This window comes from Macaca fascicularis, chromosome 7 (assembly GCF_037993035.2).
Source record: "Macaca fascicularis isolate 582-1 chromosome 7, T2T-MFA8v1.1".
NCBI classification, from domain to species: Eukaryota; Metazoa; Chordata; class Mammalia; order Primates; family Cercopithecidae; genus Macaca; species Macaca fascicularis.
In genome coordinates, this window is record NC_088381.1 from 49,335,930 (window position 1) to 49,361,502 (window position 25,573).

Consider the following 25,573-nt stretch of genomic DNA (forward strand, 5'->3'; position numbering starts at 1 on the left):
TGGCCGCCAGACCAGGTGCTTGGACTAGTTCTCTGGTTTTGGGTCAGGATTCTGTTCCATTGGGTTTTAAAAAATACTTTCTTTCTGAAAATCTTTATAGTTCCAAAAGAGAAGAAATTAGTGGGACTGGAGAATGACTGTATTAATGTCATTCTTAACCTTGTTCTGCTCTTTAGATTGGAAATTTGGGACACTTACTAATGGTGGTAGGTTGACAACATATTTATTTCATTATCAATTCTAAATTTAATAAAATATTAAAACTAGTTGTTGGGAACTGAGAATCCATATATTATATAAATAAATGGAAAGTATTTCTCATTTGATTTTAAAATTCAGAGAGTACTTTATAAAACATATTAAATAATACCCCATTTCATACACCTTGCATCTATTAAATTACATTGTAAATAATAAAATCTGTTGTTACTATAAATTACAATTTAATAGTAACAATAATAACTATCAATTTTTGAACCCTCTATCAAGCATTTTATTTTATCCTCCTGATAGCTTTATGAGGCTAGAAACTATTATCCCCATTTAATGTGGAAACTAAGGTTGGAAGCTTCAATTTTTTATCTAAGTTTTGTACACAAGGTGTTAGCCCTCAAACACAGGTTTGTTGGACTTCAAAACTTATGTCTTAAACACATGCTGTAGGCCGGGCATGGTGGGCTCACGCTTGTAATCCAAGCACTTTGGGAGGCCGAGGCGGGTGGATCACAAGTTCAAGAGATTGAGACCATCCTGACAACATGGTGAAACCCTGTGTCTACTAAAAATACAAAAATTACCTGGGCATGGTGGTGCATTCCTGTAGTCCCAGCTACTTGGGAGGCTGAGGCAGGAGAATTGCCTGAACCCGGGAGGCAGAGGTTACAGTGAGCCGAAATCGCGCCACTGCATTCCAGCCTGGCAACAGAGCGAGACTCCATCTCAAAACAAAACAAACACATACTGTATAAAGCTTTCCCATGGTTCATGAAGGATAATGTGTTCAACTAGTTTGATGTTTCTTTTTATGCATTCTGACCATATTTTTTTTTGTTTGTTTTCTTTTGTTTTTTTTTTTTTTTTGAGATGGAATTTTGCTCTTGTTGCCCAGGCTGAAGTGCAATGCCGTGACCTCGGCTCACCGCAACCTCTACCTCCTGGGTTTAAGTGATTCTCCTGCCTCAGCCTCCCAAGTGGCTGGGATTACAGGCGCCCTCCACCACGCCTGGCTAATTTTTTGTATTTTTATTAGAAATGGGGTTTCTCCATGTTGGTCAGGCTGGTCTCGAACTCCCAACCTCAGGTGATCTGCCCGCCTCAGCCTCCCAAAGTGCTGGGATTACAGGTGTGAGCCACCGCGCCCAGCCCTGACCATATTTTTTGTCGTCAGTGGTGTTTCTTAATTTTGGTAACATTTACTTTCAGGTTTTTTTTATTTTATGACACCTCTATTAGGAGAAAGAGTTTTTATCGTTTACTTCTGAAACGCTAATGAATTAACACTGATTTACCCAAGTTTCTCTCATGTTAATGTATCTCCAAGACATTCTGAATTTTGTCTTATAACATTGCTGAAAATAATTTTCTATTAAATATTGTACTTAATATTTATGTACTATTGTACTTAATGTACTAAATTTTGTACTTAATATGGGAAGTGTAGCTTCTGCTCAGTTTTTCTGGGAACCTTAAACTGCTCTACAAAAAGTAGGTGGTAAGTGTGAATTTAAAATTAAAAGGAGGTATCTGGGAAACTTCTGAGTATGTGAATGTTTCAGTTTCTCCTTGTAGTTTCTGTAGATAAGCTATTGGTACCTAAAAGATTTAATTCAGTCTTTAAACAGTGTCTTTGAAATCAATATGCAATATCTTTTTGTCTCATTTAATGATTTTCACATTATATTTTGTGTTGTCTGCTATTAGCACTGCTACACTTTTTTTTTTTTTTTTTTTAAAAGCATTTGACTGATGTATCTTTTCCATTTTTTAAATATTCAACCTTTCTGGGTTATTTGGTTTTAGGAGTATCTTTTGTAAGTACTATGTAGGTGATGTTTAAAAGAATCTGAATGGAAAAACTATTATCTTTTAATATCCGAGATTAACATATTCATGTTTTATAATTAATGTTTAGATTAAATTACTGTCATTTTAAGTTGTGCTTTATATTTATTATGTTTTCTGCTCGCTTATTCTGTTGGCTTCATCAGATTTTCCTTTTTCTTGAATAATTTCAAAGTTATATATGTATTCTATTTCAGTTTTTCTAGTCACTTTTACAATTTGTGTGTGCATACTTAAAACTGTATAAAAGTTTATAATATTTACTTGAAGTTTTAATCCATCTGTATAAGACAAAAACTGTAGCATAAATTTTTTCTTTGTCCTTTCCTTTTCCTTATCACCTTGATAAGTTGATGTTTGATTTTTTTTTTTTTTCCTTTTCTTTTCTTTTTGAGACAGGGTCTCACTTTGTCACCCAGGTTGGAGTGCAGTGGTGAGATCACGGCTCAGTACAGCCTTGACCTCCTGGGTTCAAGCAATCTTTCCATTTCAGCAACCCCTGTAGCTGGGACCACAGACACGCACCACCATACCTAACTAGTTTTTGTATTTTTTGTAGAGATAGGGTTTCACCATGTTGCCCAGGCTGGTCTCAAACTCCTGGACCCAAGCAATCCTTTCACCTTGACCTCCCAAAATGCTGGACTTACAGACATGAGCCACTGTGCCCAGTCGATATTTGAATTTTTTATTTGATTGTAAGCGTTTTTACTATCTATGTATATAATACCCCTCCTCCCCTTTTCTGGCTAACTCGCTTTTTGCGTACCACTATTTTTTTTTGTAAATACTCTGTTTTTCCTCTAGAATATATCCTGTAATATAAATTGTTTCATATGTGACAAACTTTGAGTCCTCTAAGAGAAACTTAATGTACTGAAACTTACTGTAATATTTCTGGATGTGAGTTTTGAAAACATAAACAGTTGGGCCCTTTAAGTCGGACAATTCATATTTTTGGTTTTGGAAATTCTTAGCTGTTACTTGTTCAGCATATCTTTTCTCCATTCTCTTGATGCTTTCTGGAATTCCTGGATCCATGTTGAAACTTCTGGATCTCTTTCCATGTCTTCTAACTTTTTTTTTTTTTAAGATGGAGTCTCGCCTCAGCCAGGCTGGAGTGTGTGCAAGTGGTGCCATCTCGGCTCACTGCAACCTCTGCCTTGTGAGTTCAAGGGATCCTCCTCTCTTAGCCTCCTGAGTAGCTGGGATCGTACGCAGCTGCCACCACGCCCGGCTAATGTTTGTATTTTTAGTAGTGAGGGGGTTTTACCATGTTGGCCAGGCTGATCTCAAACTCCTGACCTCAGGTCATCTGCCCCTCTACACCTCCCAAAGTGCTGGGGTTATAGGCGTGCGTCATTGCACCCAGCATGTCTTCTAACTTTCTAAAAAATAATTTCTGTATTCATCTCCCCACCCCCAGTCCTTGGGCAAGTGCCAATGACTGTATTCATCTTTGTTTTTGACTTTGTTCTGTGAAAATTCCTCAGTTTATCTTGCTTTTCTTCCTGCATCCATTCTGCTTTATAGCCATATTGAATTGTTTATTCAACAGTGTCCATCTTACTCCTTTTAATAACTTCATTCTTGTTTTGTGGGTATAATTTTTGCTTTATCTGTCTGTTTATTCTTACATTAAAATAATTAGAATTAATAATGAGAATACAAATACGAGATGTGGCTGAAATTTACAGTCTTAAGGGTTTTTATTAGAAAAAGAAAATGAGGTAAAAAACTGGGCTGTGCACCATGGCTCACACCTGTAATCCCAGCACATTGTGAGGCCAGGGCAGGCGGCTCACATGAGGCCAGGAGTTTGAGACCAGCCTGGCCTACGTGGTGAAACCCCATCTTTACTAAAAACACAAAGGATAGCCAGGCATGGTGATGGACACCTGTTGTTCCAGCTGTGCGGGAGGTGGAAGCTGAGGCATGAGAATGGCTTGAACCTGGGAAGCGGAGGTTGCGGTGAGCTGAGATTGTGCCATTGCACTCCAGCCTGGGCAACAGAGTGAGACTCTGTCTCAAAAAAAAAAAAGAAAAATAGAAACAAGAGAATGAGGTAAAAAAAAAAAAAAAAGGACCAAGTCTTTGAAACAGGAAGTTAGAAAAATAAACCCAAAGAAAGCCGTAGAAAAGGTATTTAAGATAAAATTATATATTAATGAACTAGAGAGCAACAACAACAAAAAAAGATAAAGATCTTTGACATGAATTTTCTGGAAGATAAGTGACAGACTGGGAGAAAATATTTGCAAAAGACACATGGAACAAAGGACTATTGTCCGAAATATACAAAGAACTCTTAAACTCAACAGTAAGGAAACAGTTGGATTAAAAAATGGGCCAAAGAGCTTAACAGGCAACTCACCAAAGAAGTTATACAGATTACAAATAAATAAATGAAAAGATGCTCCATGTCCTAGGGGAAATGCAAATTAAAACAACATTGAAATACCAGTACATACCTATTAGAATGGCCAGAATCAAAATACTGACTACCAAATGTGGACTAGGATGTGGAGCCGTAGGAACTCTCATTCGTTTCTGGTGGGAATGCAAAATGGTACAGCCACAAAATGGAAGACAGTGTGGCAGATTCTTACAAGACAAGATGTACTCTTACTATGTAACTCAGCAATCAACACTTCTTTATAGTTACCCTAAAGAGTTGAAGACTGTCCACACAAAAACCTGCACATGGATGTTCATAGCAGCTTTATTCGTAATTGCCAAAACTTGGAAGCAGCCAAGTTGTCTTTCAGTAGATGAAAGGATTTGTAAACTGTGGTACATCCAGAAGTGTGGTATTATTCCGTGCGAACGAAATGAGCTATCAAACCATGAAAAACCATGGAGGGACTTTAAATGCATATTATTAAATGAAATAAGCCAATCTGCAATGACTGTATACTGTATGATTCCACCTATGTGACACTCTGGAAAAGGCAAAACTATGAAGACAATGAAAAGATCAGTGGTGTGTGGCAATTCCTCAAGGATCTAGAACTAGAAATACCATTTGACCCAGCCATCCCATTACTGGGGATATACCCAAAGGATCGTAAGTCATACTGCTATAAAGACACATGCACACGTATGTTTATTGCGGCACTATTCACAATAGCAAAGACTTGGAATCAACCCAGATGTCCATCAGTGACAGACTGGATTAAGAAAATGTGGCACATGTACACCGTGGAATACTGTGCAGCCATAAAAAAGGATGAGTTCGTGTCCTTTGTAGGGACACGGATGCAGCTGGAAACCATCTTTCTCAGCAAACTATTGCAAGAACAGAAAACCAAATACCGCATGTTCTCACTCATAGGTGGGAATTGAACTGTGAGATCAGTTGCACACAGGAAGGGGAACATCACACACCGAGGCCTATTGTAGGGAGGTGGTAGCGGGGAGGGATAGCATTTAGGAGATATACCTAATGTAAATGACGAGTTAATGGGTGCAGCACACCAACATGCCACATGTATACATATGTAACAAACCTGCGTGTTGTGCACATGTACCCTAGAAGTTAAAGTATTAAAAAAAAAAATCAGTGATTGCCAGGGGTTAGTGAAGAGGGAGGGATGAATAGTCAACAGCACAGTTTTTTTTGGGGGAGGGGTGGGGGGTGGCTAAACTGTTTTGTATGATACTGTAGTGGTAGATACATATCATTATGCATTTGTCCTGACCCATAGAATGTACAACATCAAATATGAACCCTCATGTAAACTACAGACTTCGGGTGACAATGGTGTGTCAATGTAGGTTCATCGAATATACCATCTGTGTGGGGTGTTGATAGGGAGGCTATGTGTGTGTGTTGGGGCGGGGTTTTATGGAAGCTGTAGCTTCTGTGCATGTTTGCTGTGAACCTTAAACTGCTCTAAAAAAATAAAGTTTTTTGTTTCTTTTAAAGGGGGAAATAAACCATTGGTAAATGTGTTGGGGGAGGGGGAGAAGACACAATATTGAGAATAATAAGGCATAATTAGAGGTAGGAAAAATACTGTGTACTACTTTTACATACTTTTTTTTTTTTTTTTTGAGATGGAGTCTTGCTCTGTCGCCCAGGCTGGAGTGCAATGGTGCAATCTCCGCTCATTGCAACCTCTGCCTCCTGGTTCAAGTGATTCTCTCACCTCAGCCTCCAGAGTAGCTTGGATTACAGGTGTGTGCCACCATGCCTAGCTAATTTTTGTATTTTTTTTGGTAGAGATGGGTTTTTGCCATGTTCGCCAGGCTGGTCTGGAACTCTGACCTCAAGTGATCCACCCACCTTGGCCTTCCAAAGTGCTGTGTGAGCCATATAATAAAGTAAAAGATTCCACTCCTTCCCCAAAAAGTACTGGATGATTTTATGGGTAAGTTCTAATACATGTTCAAGGAACTGCCAGTTCCTGTAGAAAATTATCTCCAAACATTGAAAATGGTAGGACATCATTAATTCATGTTAGCCAAATCAGAATAACCCAGTTCCAAAATTTGACAAAGACGGTATGAGAAAATGATACTTATGAACATAGCTATTGAATTTGTAAATAAAATAATACTTAATTGAATCAATGACTCTTAGCAGGATTTTTTTTTTTGAGACAGGATCTTACTCTGTCATCCAGGCTGGAGTGCAGTGGTGTGATCTTGGCTCACTGCAACCTCCACCTCCCAGGTTCAAATGATTCTCCCACCTTAGCCTCCCAAGTGTCTGGAACTACAGGTGCGTGCCACCCTATCTGGCTAGTTTTTTTCTTTATTTTTAGTGGAGATGGGGTTTCACCATGTTGACCAGGCTGGTCTCAAACTCCTGACCTCAAGTGATCTGCCCGCCTCAGCCTCCCAAAGTGCTGGGATTATAGGCATGAGCCTCCAGTGCCTGGCCAATTTAGTAGGATTTCTCCTAAGAAAGCAAGAGTAGATCATCACTGGGGGAAAATTGTTTTGTTTATAACATTTACAGCATTGACAGATTAATGAAGATAAACCAAAGGATATTCATAATAAATGTCAGTTGAGCATTTTAATAAAAGTATGCGTTAACTCATGATTTAGTGAAAACTAAATTCTTAGCAAACTTGAGAAAGTGATTTCTCAGATTGATTAAAGGTATCAACTGAAATCTGCAATAAAATTATACTTAATGTTGAAGCATCAGAAGCATGCCCGTTTTAATCAAACAAGGATTATGACTGTTACCACCATTTGAAGGAGGTTCTGATAAATAACGTAATACATGGAAAATTAAATAAGTGACATAAAAACTAGAAAGGAAGATAAATTATATGTAAAGTATATAATCTAGGAAACCCAGAAGAATTGACTGATAAACTATTAAAGTGATTGCCCATTAAAATCACCTGAGAAGTTCAAACAATCACAGTGCCCAGTCCCTTTCCATTACTTCCTCGTTCAGTTCCCTTGGAAAATGAAAAGAAACGTGGAATGTAAGTAGTCGTAGCTTCAGTGACCCCTGTGTTCCTCCACATTCTTTTTTTTTTCTCTCAATTTTATTGTAGAAGCAAGGTCTCACTATGTTGTCCAGGCTGATCTCAAACTCCTAGACACAAGCGATCCTCTCACCTCAGCCCCACAGAGTGCTGGGATTACAGGTGTGAGCCACCACGTTCAGTCTCTGCATTGTTTGCATATAAAAATTGAGGTTACCCATATGGTAATCCTGTAGGTGTTTAGTGTCCTAGGAATCATAAGAAAAGGTAGGCAGTATACGTACCTTTAGTCTACATATAGCCCATAAGGTTTGTAATGTAGTGTTTTTTTAAAATCTTGCTTCCTAATGGATAACAGTGAATGTATTGAAGTATCATTTATACTTATTTTGATATATTTAAAGATAAATCTTATCCTAGTTAAAATTGTGAAATATTTTAAAATTTTCCTTTGTCATTTCCATATGCCAGACATGATTTTTTTTTTTTTATTTTATTCATTAGTAAGCCATGGTCCCTGCCCTGGAGCGAGGAGCTCATGGTCCCCTGAGGGCATAGAGGTATAAATAGATCCTTGCCAGTTATTCCTCTTATTTGCCCCATTCCTCTTAGTCTGTAGGTTAAACAAATTTGTACTGACCCTAAAAATGAATGTGATTCATTCTTTTTAAATTTGGGGGCAGGTACGGTGGTTCAACCCTGTAATTCTAGTGACTCAGGAGGCTTAGGTGGGAGGATCACTTGGAGTTCCAGACCAGCCTGGGCAACACAGTGAGACTCGCCTTTAAAAAGAAGTAGGAAACTTAGCTGGGCATGGTAGTGTGTGCCTGCAGTGCTGCCTACCAGGGAGGCCAAGGTGGGAGTCTAACTTCAGTGCAAAGTTTGAGACTGCAGTGAACCCTGATCTTACCACTGTGCTCCAGCCTGGGCGACAGAGGAAGACCCTGACTCTTAAACAATTAAATAAGATAAATTTTGGGCAAAGGTCGGAGCTCGTGGAGAAAGGACACCTTTAACTTTATAGTCTTTCTTTTATCCATTATAGCAGTTTTCCAGACCACTGCCATTTTCTTTCTTTTCTAGTCTAATGCTCTTTTTTTTTTTTTTTTTAAATCTCTGCAGATTAATTTCTCTTCTGTTTTATAAACTAAATAGAATTTTCTGTAATTACTAATTTCTTTCCATGCCTCTCCAGGTAAAGCAATGCAGAAAGTCAGAAATACAGCAACAACTGTATCTGTCAAATCTTGCATCTGGTTTTGATACGACGATGATTTTTGTGGGATATTGCTTCCATTATTTCATCTGTCATGTCTTGAACCTTTTCCTCCTTTCCTGGTATATCAGTCAGGATTTTTCATTATAAACAAACTTTAAGAGGTTAAAAGTGAAATAGACATTAAAGATTGAGAATCTTAGGTGTGAAGGCTGTGCAGTCAGGAAAATGCCAGAATCACAATGTCAAACTATTTTAGCGCAGGCACTGTTGCTGCTGCCATTGGACACAGGTATCACTGCTGGTAACATCAATATTGGGCATATGACACCAAAACTAATACCTCTGAAACCTCTGAAAGCTGGATATCTCCTTACTCCTTTGATTACCTCATTGAACCTTCTTTGAGTACTAAGTTTTTGATAAACTGTTTGTCTCCCTGCTCCTGCCTGGGAGGAATTCTCTCAGTTGAAGAGATGGGAAAGTGAATTGTGACGTCTGTCTACCTTGCTAGCTTCTTTTATCTCTGTATCCTTATGTCTGTTCTCATATTACACTTTAGTAGTACAAAAGCTTTGTGATAGTCACCAAATTACTGCCTCAACTTTGCGAATGTGTTTTGACCCAGGGCTTCTGTTTACTGTGCAGCTCTAGGGAGCATCTTTGGAATTGTACTGTCATTGGCCCAGGCCTTACTTGCCTTTCTTACTGTCTTTTTTCCTAATTTTCCTTCAAAACTCAAGTTAACCTTTTCTTCTGAGACAGCTTTTCTTATTTCTGAAGATCTACCTGCTTTGCACTGTATTGTTTATTTGATTTAGTATTTTACCACTTGTATTTGAGGTTCTTTATGTAGAAACTATCCTACTTGTATTCCTACACATAATGCATTTCCTAATATGTAGCCATTGTTTACTAAGTATTTTAATTAAATCCAGCCATTTATAGGTTTTCTTTTCTATAATAGAATTTTATTGAAATTATGACATGAATGTAAATCAGATTTCATTTTGGGAGCTTTTAGAAATGCAGCGTCAAGAGTGGAGCTCCTTTAAAGTTGGTAACAAGTGAAAAAAAAGTATCTTTCCTGCAGCTCAGATTTTTTGTAGATCTATTATAATAACATTTAAAAACTCATTTCAGTTGATAGTATGGTAATATATAAGGTAAATGCTAATGAATTAACTGGTGTGTTTGAGGTGGGATGAAATGTAGGTGGTTGAAAACTTAACCGCCTATAAAACTTAAATTATACCTGGACAGGTATAATTGAAGAATCCTGAAGAAGGATTTCAGTCTTTCCTGGACTCTGTTACAAATAGCTTTTCACTTTTCATTCTGAAGCATTAATACCCATTTGGATGTGATTATTACATGGAACTTTTGGTAGCCACATTATTAATAATATATAATTTCATAATTAGCCTCTGGGATGGTGAAAGTAAATTTGGTTTTTCAGAAACCTTGACTTTTTGGTGACATTTATCACTGTTCTACAATATAGTGAAATTTTTCCAGTTTAAACAATCCAGGGCCGGGCACAGTGGCTCATGCCTGTGATCCCAGAACTTTAGCTGACTGTGGCAGGAAGATTGCTTGAGCTTAGGAGTTGGAGACTAGCCTGGACAACTTAGGGAGACCCCCATCTCTACAAAAAAATGAAAAATTAGGCCGGGCGTGGTGGCTCAAGCCTGTAATCCCAGCACTTTGGGAGGCCGAGACGGGCAGATCACTAGGTCAGGAGATCGAGACCATCCTGGCTAACACGGTGAAACCCCGTCTCTACTAAAAAATACAAAAAACTAGCCGGGCGAGGTGGTGGGCGCCTGTAGTCCCAGCTACTCAGGAGGCTGAGACAGGAGAATGGCCCGAAGCCGGGAGGCGGAGCTTGCAGTGAGCTGAGATCCGGCCACTGCACTCCAGCCTGGGCGACAGAGCGAGACTCCGTCTCAAAAAAAAAATAAAATAAAATAAAAAATAAAAAATAAAAAATTGGGTGTGGTGGTGCACACATATAGTCCAGGAGTCTGAGGCAGGAGGATTGCTGGAGCCCAGGAGGGTGGAGGTGTGATTTGTGATCATGTCACTGCACTCCAGCCTGAGTGACCAAGTGAGACCCTGTCTCAGAAAAAAACCAAAAAACAATTCATATGTGATTGAGGAGAGTAGTGAAGGGCAAGAGGCAAATGTACGGCTGGGCGTGGTGGCTCACGCCTGTAATCCCAACACTTTGGGAGGCCGCGGCGGGCGGATCATGAGGTCAGGAGATCAAGACCATCCTGGCTAACATGGTGAAACCTCTCTCTACTAAAAATAGAAAAAAACAGTCAGGTGTGGTGGCGGGTGCCTGTAGTCCCAGCTACTCGGGAGGCTGAGGCTGAGAATGGCGTGAACCCAGGAGGTGGAGCTTGCAGTGAGCTGAGATCGCGCCACCACATTCTAGCCTGGGCGACAGAGCGAGACTCCATCTCAAAAAAAAAAAAAAGCAAATGTACTATCTCATTATAGTACAGTGATTAAGAACATGGAATCCTTGCTCCCCCTATTTGACTATCTCACCTAGACTGGAGTGCAGTGGCATGATCACAGCTGACTGCATCCTCAAACTCCTGGGCTCAAGCTGATCCTCTTGCCTCAGCCACCCTAGTGGGTAGGACTGTGCACCACAACACCTAGCAAATTTTTTGTAGAGATGGGACCTTACTTTGTTGACCACACTGGTCTGGAACTCCTGGACTCAAGCAGTCCTCCTTTCTTGGCCTGAGCCACTGTACCCTGCCAAGAATTTTTTAAATACCAGCTATGTTTAAGACATTGAGCAGGAGCTTGGTGATGAGTTACACACAACAGTGTATCATACAATAGACCCCCATGGTACGTAGAGATGAGTTTTTATGGCTCCATGGTACTTAGAGATAAATTTTTAATTTTGACTTAGGTGGGAAAGGATTTAGTAATGAGGTGTGGCATTTGATTGGGTAAGGAAGGGCAGAAGTGATATGGGAACCTGGATATTTAAGGTTCAGAAAAGAAAACCAAGTGGGGCACAAAGTTTAAGGAATATATGTTGAACAATTACGAGATTGAATGTCTGGAGTATGTGAAGAATAGAGGGGAAATGTTCGGAAATGTTTAATGCACATTATAAGGGCTTTGAATTTTAAGTAAGTGAATTTGGAATTTTTCTGTTTATTCAGAAGCCCTTGAATGTTGTTTTATGGAGAAATAATGATGGAAAAGCATTATTTCAGAAAACAATCTAGTAATAAATGAGCTGTTTTAGCTATCCAGGTAAAAGGAAAATACTGTCCTGACTTACAATAGTGACAGCTAAATTGATAGCAGAGGGTAGATGGAAGAGAAGTAAAATAAGTTTTAACTGAGACAGAAAATATAGGAGACTCCGGGAAAACTTCTGGTAATTTTGACCATTCCTTTCACTAAATACACTAGAAGAGGCTAGGTGAAATATTGAAACATGTTTGAAAAGTAAGATTATCAAATAATTAGTAAGATAGGAAATAGAGTTTCAAGGTTGAGAGTCTGGGAATCAAGAGAAATTTAGAGAAACAAGCTTCCAGTCCTTGTTGCCCTAGCAGTATATGCTGATCCAGAAGAGGTAGCTCAGAGGCTGAGCTGTGAGTTTTGTTTGCCCTTTGGTTAGTAGAGGGGGAAGTTGGAATATTAGGTCTACTAAGAGCGAGAATTGAATACACTAGCTCCTTAAAGACTGAAGATGATCTTCATGTCTTTTGGGTAGTCCAGAAAACCTTAAACCTTGAACTTGGGTTAAGATAGCCCCCATATATAACAGAAACAAATACAAATCTTCTCTAGGGAAATAACATTATTTAAGACCTTAAACTATCTTCTCAAATTATTTTTCTTATTAAAACGTAACAACCTGGAACTGAAGATACTGGAATTGTCAGACCTAGACCAAAATGAGTATGCTATCATCAGAGAGCTGTCATTCAGATTTGGAAAAAAATCAGAGTTTTTATAACTAAACAAAATAAGCAAAATTAGCTTGGTGAGATAGTGTAACAGCAGACTGGACAAAGCTAAAGAGAGTTTAGTGTATTTGAAAATCAAACAATGATCCAGAATTAAGTATACCCATTAAATGATGGAAAATACAGAAGAAGTTAAGAAATACAGAGGATATAATGAGAAGGTCTCATTGAGTTTTAGAAAGAGAGGAGAGAATGTGGCAGAGGCGATATTTGAAGATAAAAACGCTGAGAATTTTCCAGATTGGTAAAAGACTCAAATGTCAGAGATTTGAGAAACATAACAGTTCCCATGTGTGATAGCTACTTGTTTCATTGATCCTAAGGTTTTTCACATTGTAACGTCTGAAATCTGGATGCATCTTTCAATTAATAGCACCTTACAGTCCAACAAGATTGAAATTTTGAGTCGTGAAAAATTTTCCATGTCAACTTCTGTTAAAGATCATGAAATTTCAGCACAAAAGCATTTTAGATTTTATGAAATATGGTAAAAAGAAATCCACATTTTTAAAAATTTATTTATTATTTATTTATTTATTTTTTGAGAGACAGTTTCATTCTGTTGTCCAGGCTGGAGTGCAGTGGCGCAGTCTCAGCTCAGTGCAGCTTTTGCCTCCTGGGTTTGAGGGATTCTAGTGCTCAGCCTTCTGAGTACCTGGGATTACAGGCACGAGCCACCAGGCCTGGTTAATTTTAGTATTTTTAGTAGAGACAGAGTTTCGCCATGTTGGCCAGGCTGGTCTCAAACTCCTGACCTCAGGTGATCTGCCTGCCTCAGCCTCCCAAAGTGCTGGGATTATAGGCATGAGCCACCATGCCTGGCCAAAAATCCACATTTAAAAACATCTTAGTAAAACTACAAAATCAGCAAAAATAAAGAAAAAATCTAAAGCAATGAGATACAAGAAAGGCTGCTTTCAAAAGAGTGAAAGTATAGGTATACTAATATTCTAGAGCACAGCTCAACAGCAACAATGAAAGTGATAGTAAGATGATACCTCAATCTATTGAAAGAAAATAAACCTTACCTAGAATATGATATTTATGGAAAATACATTCATAAACAATATGTTTTAATTAATATAAATGGTTTTATGTTGTACCTATTTTTGTATCTTTTTAAAGCCAACCAACATTTTATTCTGCCAGTGTGGATTGAAGTTTCAAAAATACTCATAATTGTTATTTAAGCAACTATTTGTCTGTTAAAGAGAAAAATCTTGCAGAATGTTGTACTTTGGGATTTATAATCTTAAATGCATAATGAGCTAAGCATTCATCTTAAAAGTCTCAAGTAATCAGCTAGAGGTCTCAAGTTAGGACAAGAACGACAAAATAAATATAGGGAAAATACAAGGAAAGAAAGAAAGAGCAGAATTTAATAAAATAGAAAACATGCAGTAGAAGGGTCGTAAGATTTTTTTTTTTTTTTTTAAGACTGATAACATTGACACTTTGATGAGGTTAGGAAAAAGAGAGAGCCTAAATAACCAATATCAGGAATGAAAAAAATATCACTAAATCTTGTGGATGGCTTAAAAAACAAAACTTAAAATTATGGACAGCTGTTCAAACTTGATAGACGAAATGGGTAGATTCCTTGAAATAGGCAATTTCCCAAAACTGATATTAGAAATAGTAAACCTGTATCCTTATTAATTATCAGGAAATGAAATCCATAATTTAAAATGTTTTTATAAAGAAAAGTTGAAGTTCAAATGGTTATACTGGAAAGTTCTACCATAACATTTAATATGACAGTAACTTCAACCTTATATTCTTCTAAAGAACAGAAAAATAGGATCTTCTGCCTTCATAAGGATATCATAACCTTTATACCAAAACCCAAGGAAAGACTATACACCAGTTTGTCTCATGTACATAGATAGAAAAAAACCATACACACATACAAGCGCACAAAACAAAAACTGGAGCAACAGAAACACCTCAGAATATTAGCAAATTGAATTTAGCAGTACATATATAAAAAGGAGGGTAACCCAGCATGGCCACCTGAGCTGAATCCTGGGAATGCTAGGTTGGTTTAACCTGAAACAATTCAGTATGATTGGTCACTTGAACAAATTAATGAGAAAAACATTTCAGAGATGCCAAGGAGCATTTGCTTCATGATTTTAAAAAGAAGCTATTAGCAATCTATATCTTTGTTAACCTCATAAATCTTATAGAAACATTTGTAGGAGATAATCATGGTTTATACACCAAAATGTTAGAAAGATTTTCCTTTTAGTTGGGAGTTCAAGATGCGGATATTGTATCTCCAGTTCAATTCAGCATTATTCTAGAAATGATTCTAGCCAGTAGAACAACAAAAAATGAAAACAAAATATAATGTAAGAGAAATGCCTGTGTTTTTTGGGGTTTTTGTTTTTTTTGAGATGGAGTCTTGCTCTGTCTCCCAGGCTGGGGTGCAGTGGTGAGATCACAGCTCACTGCAACCCCCTACCTCCCAGGTTCAAGCAGTTCTCCTGTCTCAGCCTCCCGAGTAGCTGGGACTACAGGAGCATGCCCCCAAGCCCAGCTGATTTTTGTATTTTTAGTAGAGATGGGGTTTCACCATGTTGGTCAGTCTGGTCTTGAACTCCTGAGCTCAAGTAATCCGCCTGTTTTCAAAAGTGCTGGGATTATAGGCATGAGCCACTGGGCCCGGCCCCTGTTAATATTCACTGACAATGTGATTGTGTATTTACAAACAATGTGATTGTATATGTGGAAAAATCAGAGTCTAGAGGTAAATTGTTAGAATAAATGTCTTTAGAAAGAAATATGAAAAATTTGTTTTTTTCTTTGACCCAGTAATTCCACTCTCAGGTATATTATCCAATAGAAAGAAATATGTGCACATCTACATTGAAAATCATATATAAGACTGGTGGTGGCTGATGCCTGTGAACTCAGCAAGATGGGAGAATCGCTTGAGGCCGGGAGTTACAGATCAGGTTGGGCAACATAGTGAGACCCCGTATTTACAAAAAATTAAGCAATTAGCTATGCATGGTGGCATCCGTTTGTAGTCCCAGCTACTCAGGAGGCTGAGGTGGGAGGATTGCTGGAGCCTAGGAGGTCAAGGCTACTGTGAGCCGTTTTTATGTCACTGCACCACAACCTGGGTGACAGAGTAAGACCCTGTCTCAAAAAAAGAAAAAGTCATATATAAGCATGTTCATAGCAGTATTTGTTCATACTTCAACCTGAAAACAACCTATATGTTTATCACTATTACACTAGATAGATAATTATGGTATATTGACATAGTGACTGTTCAGCAGTGCAAAATAAACGAGCAAAAGCTGCAAGCCACAGCATAGATAAATCTTAAAAACATAGTGGAAAAAAAGACCCACAGTAATACCTATCTATTACATGGTTCTTCTTACATAAAATATAAAAACGGTTGAAACTAAGTTTATATTGTTTGATGCGTATTTAGGTGGTGTAGCTATTTTAAAAAAACAGGGCAGTGATTAAAACAGTTGAAACTAAGTTTACATTGTTTAAGGATGCATATTTAGATGGTGTAATTATTTTAAAAAACAGGGTAGTGATTATACTTTTGGGGGGGCTTGTAGAGTACTAGCAGTGTTTCTATTTCTTGTCCTGGGTGGTGGTTGGATACTGGTGTTTTTTAATACCAGTTTGTAAGCTGCATGTTTATGTACTTCTCCAGAATTGTGTTATTGCAAAATAAAAATCATTTTAAAACACGTACACAGACATAAGAAAAGGATCAATCTTAAAGGAAAGGTCCAGCTTTTTTTTCTGGACATGTAGGATTAATAGTTTCTTTGTACCTACAAGTAAACCTATCATTTTGCCAAGACAGCTTTTCTCACTGCTCTCATAGGCTCTAGTATATCAAATCCATCCTAAATTTAACTTAGATGTGTTAACTTATTTGAGCAACCTCTGCTACCCTTGTGGTTTCTGCCACATCAAAGCTATACTCCCCGGATTTGGGGTTTGAAAACCTTGTGTACATTCACTACATTCTGTATGTCTGTGCTTATAACTGTATATTCCTTGGGATGCCCTCTCCTATTTAGGCCTCAACCTTAAGAGCTGTAGCTTTGTACAGAATCAGAGCGTATCAAGAATACTTCATTCTGGGTTATGCTCGTAGACATCATGTACAATTCTGTACATCACAAATTGATGCCTCCTCTATCTTCTTCTCTATATTCTAACCACGTTTACCAGCTTGTTTCAAGTTCTTGAAGTTAGTTTTCTGTGCTTCTCTAGGATTCTTCTCCCATTCTTGCATGCTAAGTAGCATGTCATACTACAAACAGGTGTTCATCTCTTTCCTTCAAAACAATTGACATTACAACTAACTAGCATAATTCCTACATATAGTTGCTGAATAGGTGAGGGAACTATGTTAAATGGAACTTAATTATGTTACTAGCTTGTGTTTTGATGGATTTGTTTTAACATAGCTAAATTTTAAACATACTTGTTTGATTCATAGGCTTTCAACTTTTACAACCTGAGGATTTCCATTACATACATTGAAAAATCATTATCCAAACAATAAAAAGACATTTCTTTTTATATACTTGAAGAAACGATACTTCTCTTCAGTTGGAATCAGATCCACTGTTGCATGATTCACAAGTAGTTTTATTTTCTAGATAAAAATGTATAGCAGGAGCAAAAGACCATTAAGCAGAGGGTGTAGATTTCCTTTAATGCACATATTTGGAAAGAGGACACAAAAAGCTACTGTCTTTGTTTTCTTTGAAGTAAAAATAGTTTTTTAAAAATATATTTAAAAAAATATTTTGTTTAAAATTTTAAAAAATTCTTGTTTTTTTTTTTTTTTTGTTCTTGTCATTTTGGGGACTGTAGTCTCTTTTGAAAAAGCAATACAATCTTGAACCTTCTTCTGGGAGTGCGGGGGTGGGGGGGCAGAGAACATTTGTAAATAAGTTATAACGTTTGTCTTCTGCACAGTTGTTGAAATGCCAGGGACCTGCAATTACAAATGTATGTGTTTGATGAACTTGGTAAAATTGAAATAATCATAAGCCAGAAGTCATAGACAACCACCAGTAAAGATGACACGTGTTTGTAAGTGTGGCTGGAACACCCTGTGAAAACCAGTGTCTGTGTCTTCTAAAGCCTCTATTGTAGAGATGTTCTCCATTCTGTGTTAGAAAAAAAATAGTCATTAACTTCTTTTGTAAATGTCCTCCATACTTTTATTTTTATCTTTTAAATTTTATTTCTAATAGAGATAGAGTCTTGCTATATTGTTCAGGCTGGTTCCAAGCTCCTGGGCTTGAGCGATCCTCCCAGCTTGACCTCCCACAGTGCTGGGATATAGGCTCACTAGCTACTGCACGTAGCCTTTTTTTCTTTTGAAATTTTATTTACCTTCATGGTTTTACATCTACCTTTAAAACTCATGAGGAGCAATAATGTATTATTTAAAAAAGCTTTTTGATTAGCAAAATTTTTTATCGTAAAAGCTGGATGGGGGAAGTAAGAGGTCAATTTACTGTTCACTTGGCTTTTGGGTATTAAGGTTTTTCTGTATTAAATGGGTATTGGATCCCTTTGGAAGACGGCATAGTTTATTGTGTTTCTGTTATGATTTTGCAAATTCGAGCCTAGAAAGAGTTATGTTAACATCTGTTTCACTGTGGTTAGTTCCTTAATCCACCTGCCTTCATCCTGGCTCAGAAGTAGAAAGGATAAAGTATGCAGTCAGATTTTTGTGCTGCCACTTGGAAGTAGTATTAATTAGTAGCTGCTCTGTCAAGCATTATTTTGTTTAGCAGTAAGCAAACTCAGGGGGATTATTACAATGCTGTTTTTTTAGGTTTTATTTTATTATAATGCCTTTTTTTAAAAACCAGGCTAATAAGAAAAATCTTACAGCCTCAAAAAGTATTCTACTTTTTCTGAAAAATATATGAGCAGTAAGTTTATTTAGCTATAAAAACTACATAGAATACACATTTTTTTTTAGAGATTAGCTTAAGAAACCTAAATCTTTTAAAGCAAGCTGTTACAGATTTGTGCGAGTTCTCATTTGATTTTTTTTTTTTTTTTGGTAACATGAGGGCTAAAAGCTTTCCTTAGGATAGAAAGGTTTTCTTTCCTTAACTTCTTTAGATGGTTTTGCTTCTTGGGAATTCTGAACTTACCTAGTAGAGGTATGTAGTTATGCCAGTCATCTTACATTCTTTTGTAAGAATAACTTTAAAAACCACAAAGGATGCACTAGTATCTTTCAATTTGTTTGAAAACTTATATTCTGCCTCAGGAACCCTTTTTAAATTTTTTTATCAAAGTAACACGATCATGATGTTTTAAAAGTCCTATAGTTTCCCAAGTTATAAATGAAACATAGTGCTCCAGACCCTCTGCTCTGATCCCATTCCCCACAAGAGAAAGAACTATTTATTTTAGTATTTTTTATGACTTATTATTCCGTATTGCTGTTTTAAGGCAGTCATCTTCATACCTCGTGTTACTTTTGCTTCTTATGTGACGGCAGTTCTTATTCATTCGTGTGATTTAAATGAATTTAAGATATTTCTTTGCTTCTTTGACATTTTCTCTTAAATGTACATATTCTAAAAGTAGAAAAAAACTACATCATTAACAGGTTAATGTGGCTGGCGGCGGGGGGGTGGGGGTTGAAATGGCAGTTCTTGAAGGGTTTTGGCATCACGGATTTTTGTTCTTTGTCAGAACTATAAGGTATAGAATAATTGCGACTTGTAGTATTTTGAAATTGCAATCTGATCCCCATAAACTGCCACATGTGAGTGTTAAAACAAATGTTTTTGGTCATTTAGAAGTAAACGTTACATGTATATACATTTTCATACATAGATACATATAATGTATAATGTGTTTTTTAATAAATTTTCTTATGTGTGTTTATTTTTACTCTCAGGCTTATAGCAATAGCTAGTTGACTTGCAAATGTATAATGGAAGCATTAAAAGACTGGATAGGAGGATTGAACTCTGATAATCAGTTTTAAGAATAAGCGTAGAGGCTGGGCGTGTAGTCCCAGCACTTTGGGAGGCTGAGGTGGGCAGATCATTTGAGCCCAAGAGTTTGAGACCAGCCTGGCCAACATGGCGAAACCCCATCTCTACTAAAATCACAAAAAAATTAGCCAGGCGTGGTGGCACACATCCATAATCCCAGCTACTCCAGAGGCTGAGGCACAAGAAATGTTTGAACCTGGGAGGTGGAAGTTGCAGTGAGCTGAGATGAAGTCAGCCTGCACTCCAGCCTGGGTGACAGAGAGAGACGTTGTCTCAAAAAAAAAAAAAAAAAAAGAATACAGCATAGAAAAACCTACTTTATATCTTTAAGTTGGTTTAACATTTTGCTTTTCTGATTCTGTTGTGAGAATTAGTACTTCTCCAGTAGTGGTTGGTCTTCATGAGGTATGAAGACTTAGTAGCTTTGAAGATAAATATTAGAATGGCAAACAGTGATAACAGTGATGCCACAGTCACTCAGGATTCAAGAAGAAACACTAGCCAGTGGTGATCCCTACCAGCCCCGTTTCCTGTCTCCTCAACTAGACGTAAGAGCTCTTAGGCTGTAACTTTCCTGACTTGAAATTTAATTCATATTATTTGGTATGTTTCTCTATAGCAGGCAAGTAAAATGAAAAATTAAGATCCAAATATTCTGAAAAGTTGTCTCATTGCCAGGTTGCTCAACTGTATTTCTGTAAATATACTCAATGTGCAGAAATGATCCTGGAGAGAAGAGAATTTACAATCTATTGAGAAACTGCTTAAATCTAATTCTTTAAATTGACAGATAATTGTCTATATGAAAATCTTAATGTAGACAAATATAGGCCATAGGAATGGGTGATACCCTGCTTGTGCCCTTTCTTCACTAAGGAGAGGCTGGACTGAAGGAGAAACCACACTGCTACTTGTTTTTTTTTGTTTTGATCAACATGATTTCTCGAAAACGATGGGCAGGGTTACAGGCAAGGAGGGAAGCACAGTTCTAGGATAAGCTTTGCAGCTCTTTCAAGTCAATGGAGCAGAGAGAAGTATTTGGTTAACTCATTAAAGATACCTCAACTACACTGCTTCACACTGAGTCAGTTCCTTTTTTTTTTTGGTCTGATTTTCAGAAGCAATGATTTACATAGAAGCCAGCAAATCAGAGGAACTTCCAGATAAGTACCCAGGTAAACAGTGTGGGTAGCTAAGAATCCAGCCTATGCTATGCCTGGACTGCTATCCAGGCATAGTAGTCTTAAATAAAACAATCATAATTAGAAAAAATCAGCTTTGTCTTAGGAAATTAAACATAGACTCTGAGATGAGGGATCAAAGTTAAACTGAAAAACAACAGAAGAAGGAGAAAAGGAAACTGACAGAACAGGAAAAAAAAAGAAAGGATAAATAATGATCTTGTAGAACTTGAAACCACATTGATAGAAATAGAGCAGGCATTACAGAAAATAGGTCTGGAAGACAGGAAAAGGACAAGTAAATAGCAAATGGTAGACATGGAGGACAACTTAAGAGACTGGATGCAAATCAAACACATTCTTAACAATTAAAGGATCTTGAGGTAATTAATATCCAAATGACATTTCAAAAGAGAAAGTTAAATGCTTAGAATAAAGCCTGGTGGAACTGCTAAAGTTCAAGAATAAAGAAAGAATAAAACGAGAAAATTATTTTGGCCACAGACTTCCTCAGTAGCAACAGGTAGCAAGAAAATAAAACACTATGTCTATATGAATATTGAGAAGGGAAAGGATTTTGTCCAAAGTGAGCAATTGAACACATTTAAACATTAGAATTATGTCTGAGTAATTGGAGGTGATCAAGTTTATGAGACAAAAAACAGTTATCATTCTTGAAAGAAAGGCTACATAATATTAAAACAATGGGCCGGGCGTGGTGGCTCATGCCTGTGATCTCAGCACTTTGGGAGGCTGAGGCGGGCAGATCACAAGGTCAGGAGTTGGAGACCAGCCTGGCCAATATGGTGAAACCCTGTCTCCACTAAAAATACAAAAATTAGGCGTGGTGGCAGGCGCCTGTAGTCCCACCTGCTTGGGAGACTGAGGCAGGAGAATCGGTTGAACACGGGAGGCAGAGGTTGCAGTGAGCCGAGATTGCACCATTGTACTCCAGCCTGGGTGACAAGAGTGAGAGACTTCGTCTCAAAAAAAAAAAAAAAAAAAAAGAATGTAAGTAGTGAAAACATTATATAAATCTATAATCAACTGGGAAGAGCTTTAGGAAGCTGCAACCAAAACCAAAAGGATGATCAATGTATTATTTAACTTTTATAAGAAATGTATTTAAGTATTAATTACACAGGCAACTCCTAGTAAAACTAAATTAGATTTTAGTAATTTCCAAATAAAGATTGTGGAGTCAGGGGTGAACGGACCATATAGTAAATACAGATCAGAACAAATACATGAAACTTTGATAAAAGAAGATTTCTAGGCCTACTACCCTCAAGAATATGAGTGGATTCTTAGCTTCCCACTCATATTTCATTTAAAATACTTAGCAGTATTTGAAAGTTCATTTGGTGGCTTCTAGAATGGATCAAAAAAAGCTATAAACTCCAAGTCACATGTAGTGGTGTGCACCTGTAGTCCCACATACTCAAGAAGCTGAGGCAGGAGGATCACTTGAGGCCAAAAGTTCAAGGCTGTATGCTATTATTGCATCTGTGAAAAGCTGCTGTGCACCAGCCTGGGCAACATAGTCTGACCCTCTTATTTTTTTTAAAGAAGCTATTAACTCCAATATATGCTATTTTAAAAAATGTTACAAACTCCAGTACTAAAGCTATCTAAAGCAGAGGTATTCAGATTGACAGTAAAAGTATTGGGTTGATTAGACCCAACACCAGACTCTTGGGGTGACGACGTCTAGCGGAGTCAAAGGAATGAGAAAAGACGAGAGAAAGTGGGACCAGGGAGCCAACGCTAGTATGGAGGCTGCGAACCCTGGAGCTCTGGGAGCCCACGCTGTTTATTAGTGATCAAACAAAGAAACAGGTGGTGAGGATGTGGGGGTTGAAAGGAAGCGGTGTATCAAGTGAATGAGCTTACAGCTGTGAGGGTTTAGCATTTTCTTTGAAACATGTGGCTACTTGAGATCATGGGAGTGCTAGAAGTAAGGAGCCAGCAAGTCTAGCAGACATGCAAACCCTGCCTCAGCTTCTCTCCCAACGCAGCTTTTCTCCCAACAAAAAGAACTGGAAATACCTGAGAATAAAGTCACTGGCATATGTGCAGGATCCACATAGTGAAAAAAAAGTTATAAAACTGTTGAGAGGACTGAATAGGAATTGGAATTTAAGTAAATTGAAAGATACTTTGTTGTTCTTGGCTAGGAAGACAATATTATAGAGTCAGTTCTTTCAGTTTACTTGATACAATTGTAGTAAAAGTTCCACAGGATTAAAAAAAATTAACAATGATTATACTTGGAAAAACAAATATGGAAGAATAGGAGAGAAAATTCTGTAAGAGAAGAATGATAAAGGGATCTTTGTCAAATATTGAGAATTTATCAACTACAAGAGCAGACAAATTAGTGGAATGGAATGGAGAGTCCAGGAATAAACTCGTCTAAATAGGAAATTTTGGTGTATGGTAAACAGGTCAGTGCAGAGAGTTAGATTAGTCAGTTACTCTTTAAGAAGAAACTAAGTGCTTGTAACATGCCTGTAGACATGAGGGCTCCAGGAATAATAAAGTAGTCCTCCTGGGGTTTACCTTCTAGCAGAGCAAACATAAAGAGTGATTACACTTAGTAATGTTGTTAAGTGCTGCAAAGGACTAGGAGTAACAATGGGATGTAATTCAAGGGAACCTTATCTAATGGGGCTGGAAGTGAGGAGGTGTCAGAGATCACTTATTTGAGGAAGTCAGGTGTAAGCTGGAACCTAAAGGTGGGAAAAAGTGTTTCCATTAGATGAGACAACCCTTCAATAAATGGATTGAAATGAAATGGAATCCCGCACTCCTTAGTACGCAAAAATAACAGTTTTAATAGAAACAGTTTAAAGGTGAGATCTAAATCATTAATGAATTTCTATTAAAAAAAAATCTTTGGATATAGAATCTTTTAAAGTGTAGTATAAACTGCAGAAATCAGAGTGGGGTAGCATGATAAATGTGCCTACATAAAAATTTTAAAGTGATAATTAAACACCATTAAAGAAGGCTGAAAGACAAGAAAGAAATGGGAGAAAGAAAGCAACCCATGAAACAAAGATTTACTCTTCCTCTTTACACACTGAACTTAATAAGGAATAAGATCACCACAGAAAAATGTGTTCACCTTCACTAATAAAGAAATACAAGTTAACTCTAGATATTTTTCCCTATCTGATGGGCTAAGATTTTAATCAAGGATTGTTTTTATGTGGCACATTTAAATGTCCTTCAGAATAACATTGGTTAGATATATTATAGTAAATAACTATAGTGGAATATTGTACAAAAATGAAAAATGTAGACATTTAATGACAAAGATGTCTGTTAGATATTGTCTAGTGAAGAAAGCAGGTTAGAAATGTGGACTAGGGTGTTACTTATATGAAATTAGAGACACATGTCCGTGTAGTTCTATACTCATAGAAGACTGTCTAGAATGTTAACCAGAGTGTGAGAGTCATTAGTTCCATGTTGTCAAGTTTTGGATGACAGAAGTTTGTCTTGTGAGCGTGAATATTTTTTAAAACAAGGTGTTTAGCTGGTTTATGAATTAATATTTAGTGTTAGTCTCTTATGCTTTCAGTTTTTCAGGTAAAAGTTGGTATTTTATATTATCTTTTTTTAAAAAATTGAGACAGTCTTGCTCTGTCACCCAGGCTAGAGTGCAGTGCAGTGGCACCATCTTGGCTCACTGCAACCTCGCCTCCTGGGTTCAAGCGGTTCTCATGCCTTGGCCTCCCGGGTAGCTGGGATTACAGGTACCCGCCACTGTGCCCAGCTAATTTTTTTGTATTTTTAGTAGAGATGGGGTTTCACCATGTTGGCCAGGCTGGTCTTGAACTGCTGACCTCAAGTGATCCACCCGCCTTGGCATCCCAAAGTGCTGGGATTGCAGGTGTGAGCCACCGCGCCTGGGTACTAAAAAATTAGCGGGGCATAGTGGCAGGCCTGCAATTCTAGCTACTTGGGAGGCTGAGGCAGGAGAATCGCTTGAACTTGGGTGGCAAAGTTTGCAGTGAGCCGAGATAGCACCACTGCACTCCAGTCTGGGCGACAGAGTGGGACTCTGTCTCAAAATTGTAGGAAAGCATTTGATTTTCTGCTGTAGATATATTCTGATTATCTGAATCATCAGAGACATTAATTTTCTATTTGTATGAGTTCCTGACAACTTTAACTTTCTGATAATCCTCCTTTTTGTAATGTGTTGGCATTTCAATTGATAATATGATTTCATTGAAATATGCTGTAGTCAAAGTATCTATAAAAAAGATATTTATTAGTCTTAGGAGAAGTGATATGGTTTGTTTCTTTTGAATGATTTTTCTGGAGGTACAGTAAGATATAGTAACCTTTGACACAAAGCCTAAATAAGACCTTAATTAAAAATATTGGAAATTCCTTTTGAGTATTGAATTACTTTTAAAATTGAAAATCTCCTGTTTGTATGTAAAGAGCATTGTAGTTATTGTAACCTGGGCTTTACAGCCTAAAAAGTAGTTGACCAGATTATGCATTAATATTTTTGCTGGTTATATTGGTTTTGCAAATTGAAAAGTTTTTTTTTAATTTTTTCGAATCTGTTGCTTTTCCCTTTTGAATAGTAAGC

The 25,573-nt window shown here is 37.4% G+C and overlaps 1 protein-coding gene across 3 annotated transcripts in view; it reads left to right on the plus strand.

Annotated features, from left to right (window-relative positions):
- The window catches only part of ARIH1 (ariadne RBR E3 ubiquitin protein ligase 1), a 112,338-nt gene that overhangs the window by 43,010 nt on the left and 43,755 nt on the right, over positions 1-25,573 (plus strand). The window lies entirely within an intron of this gene.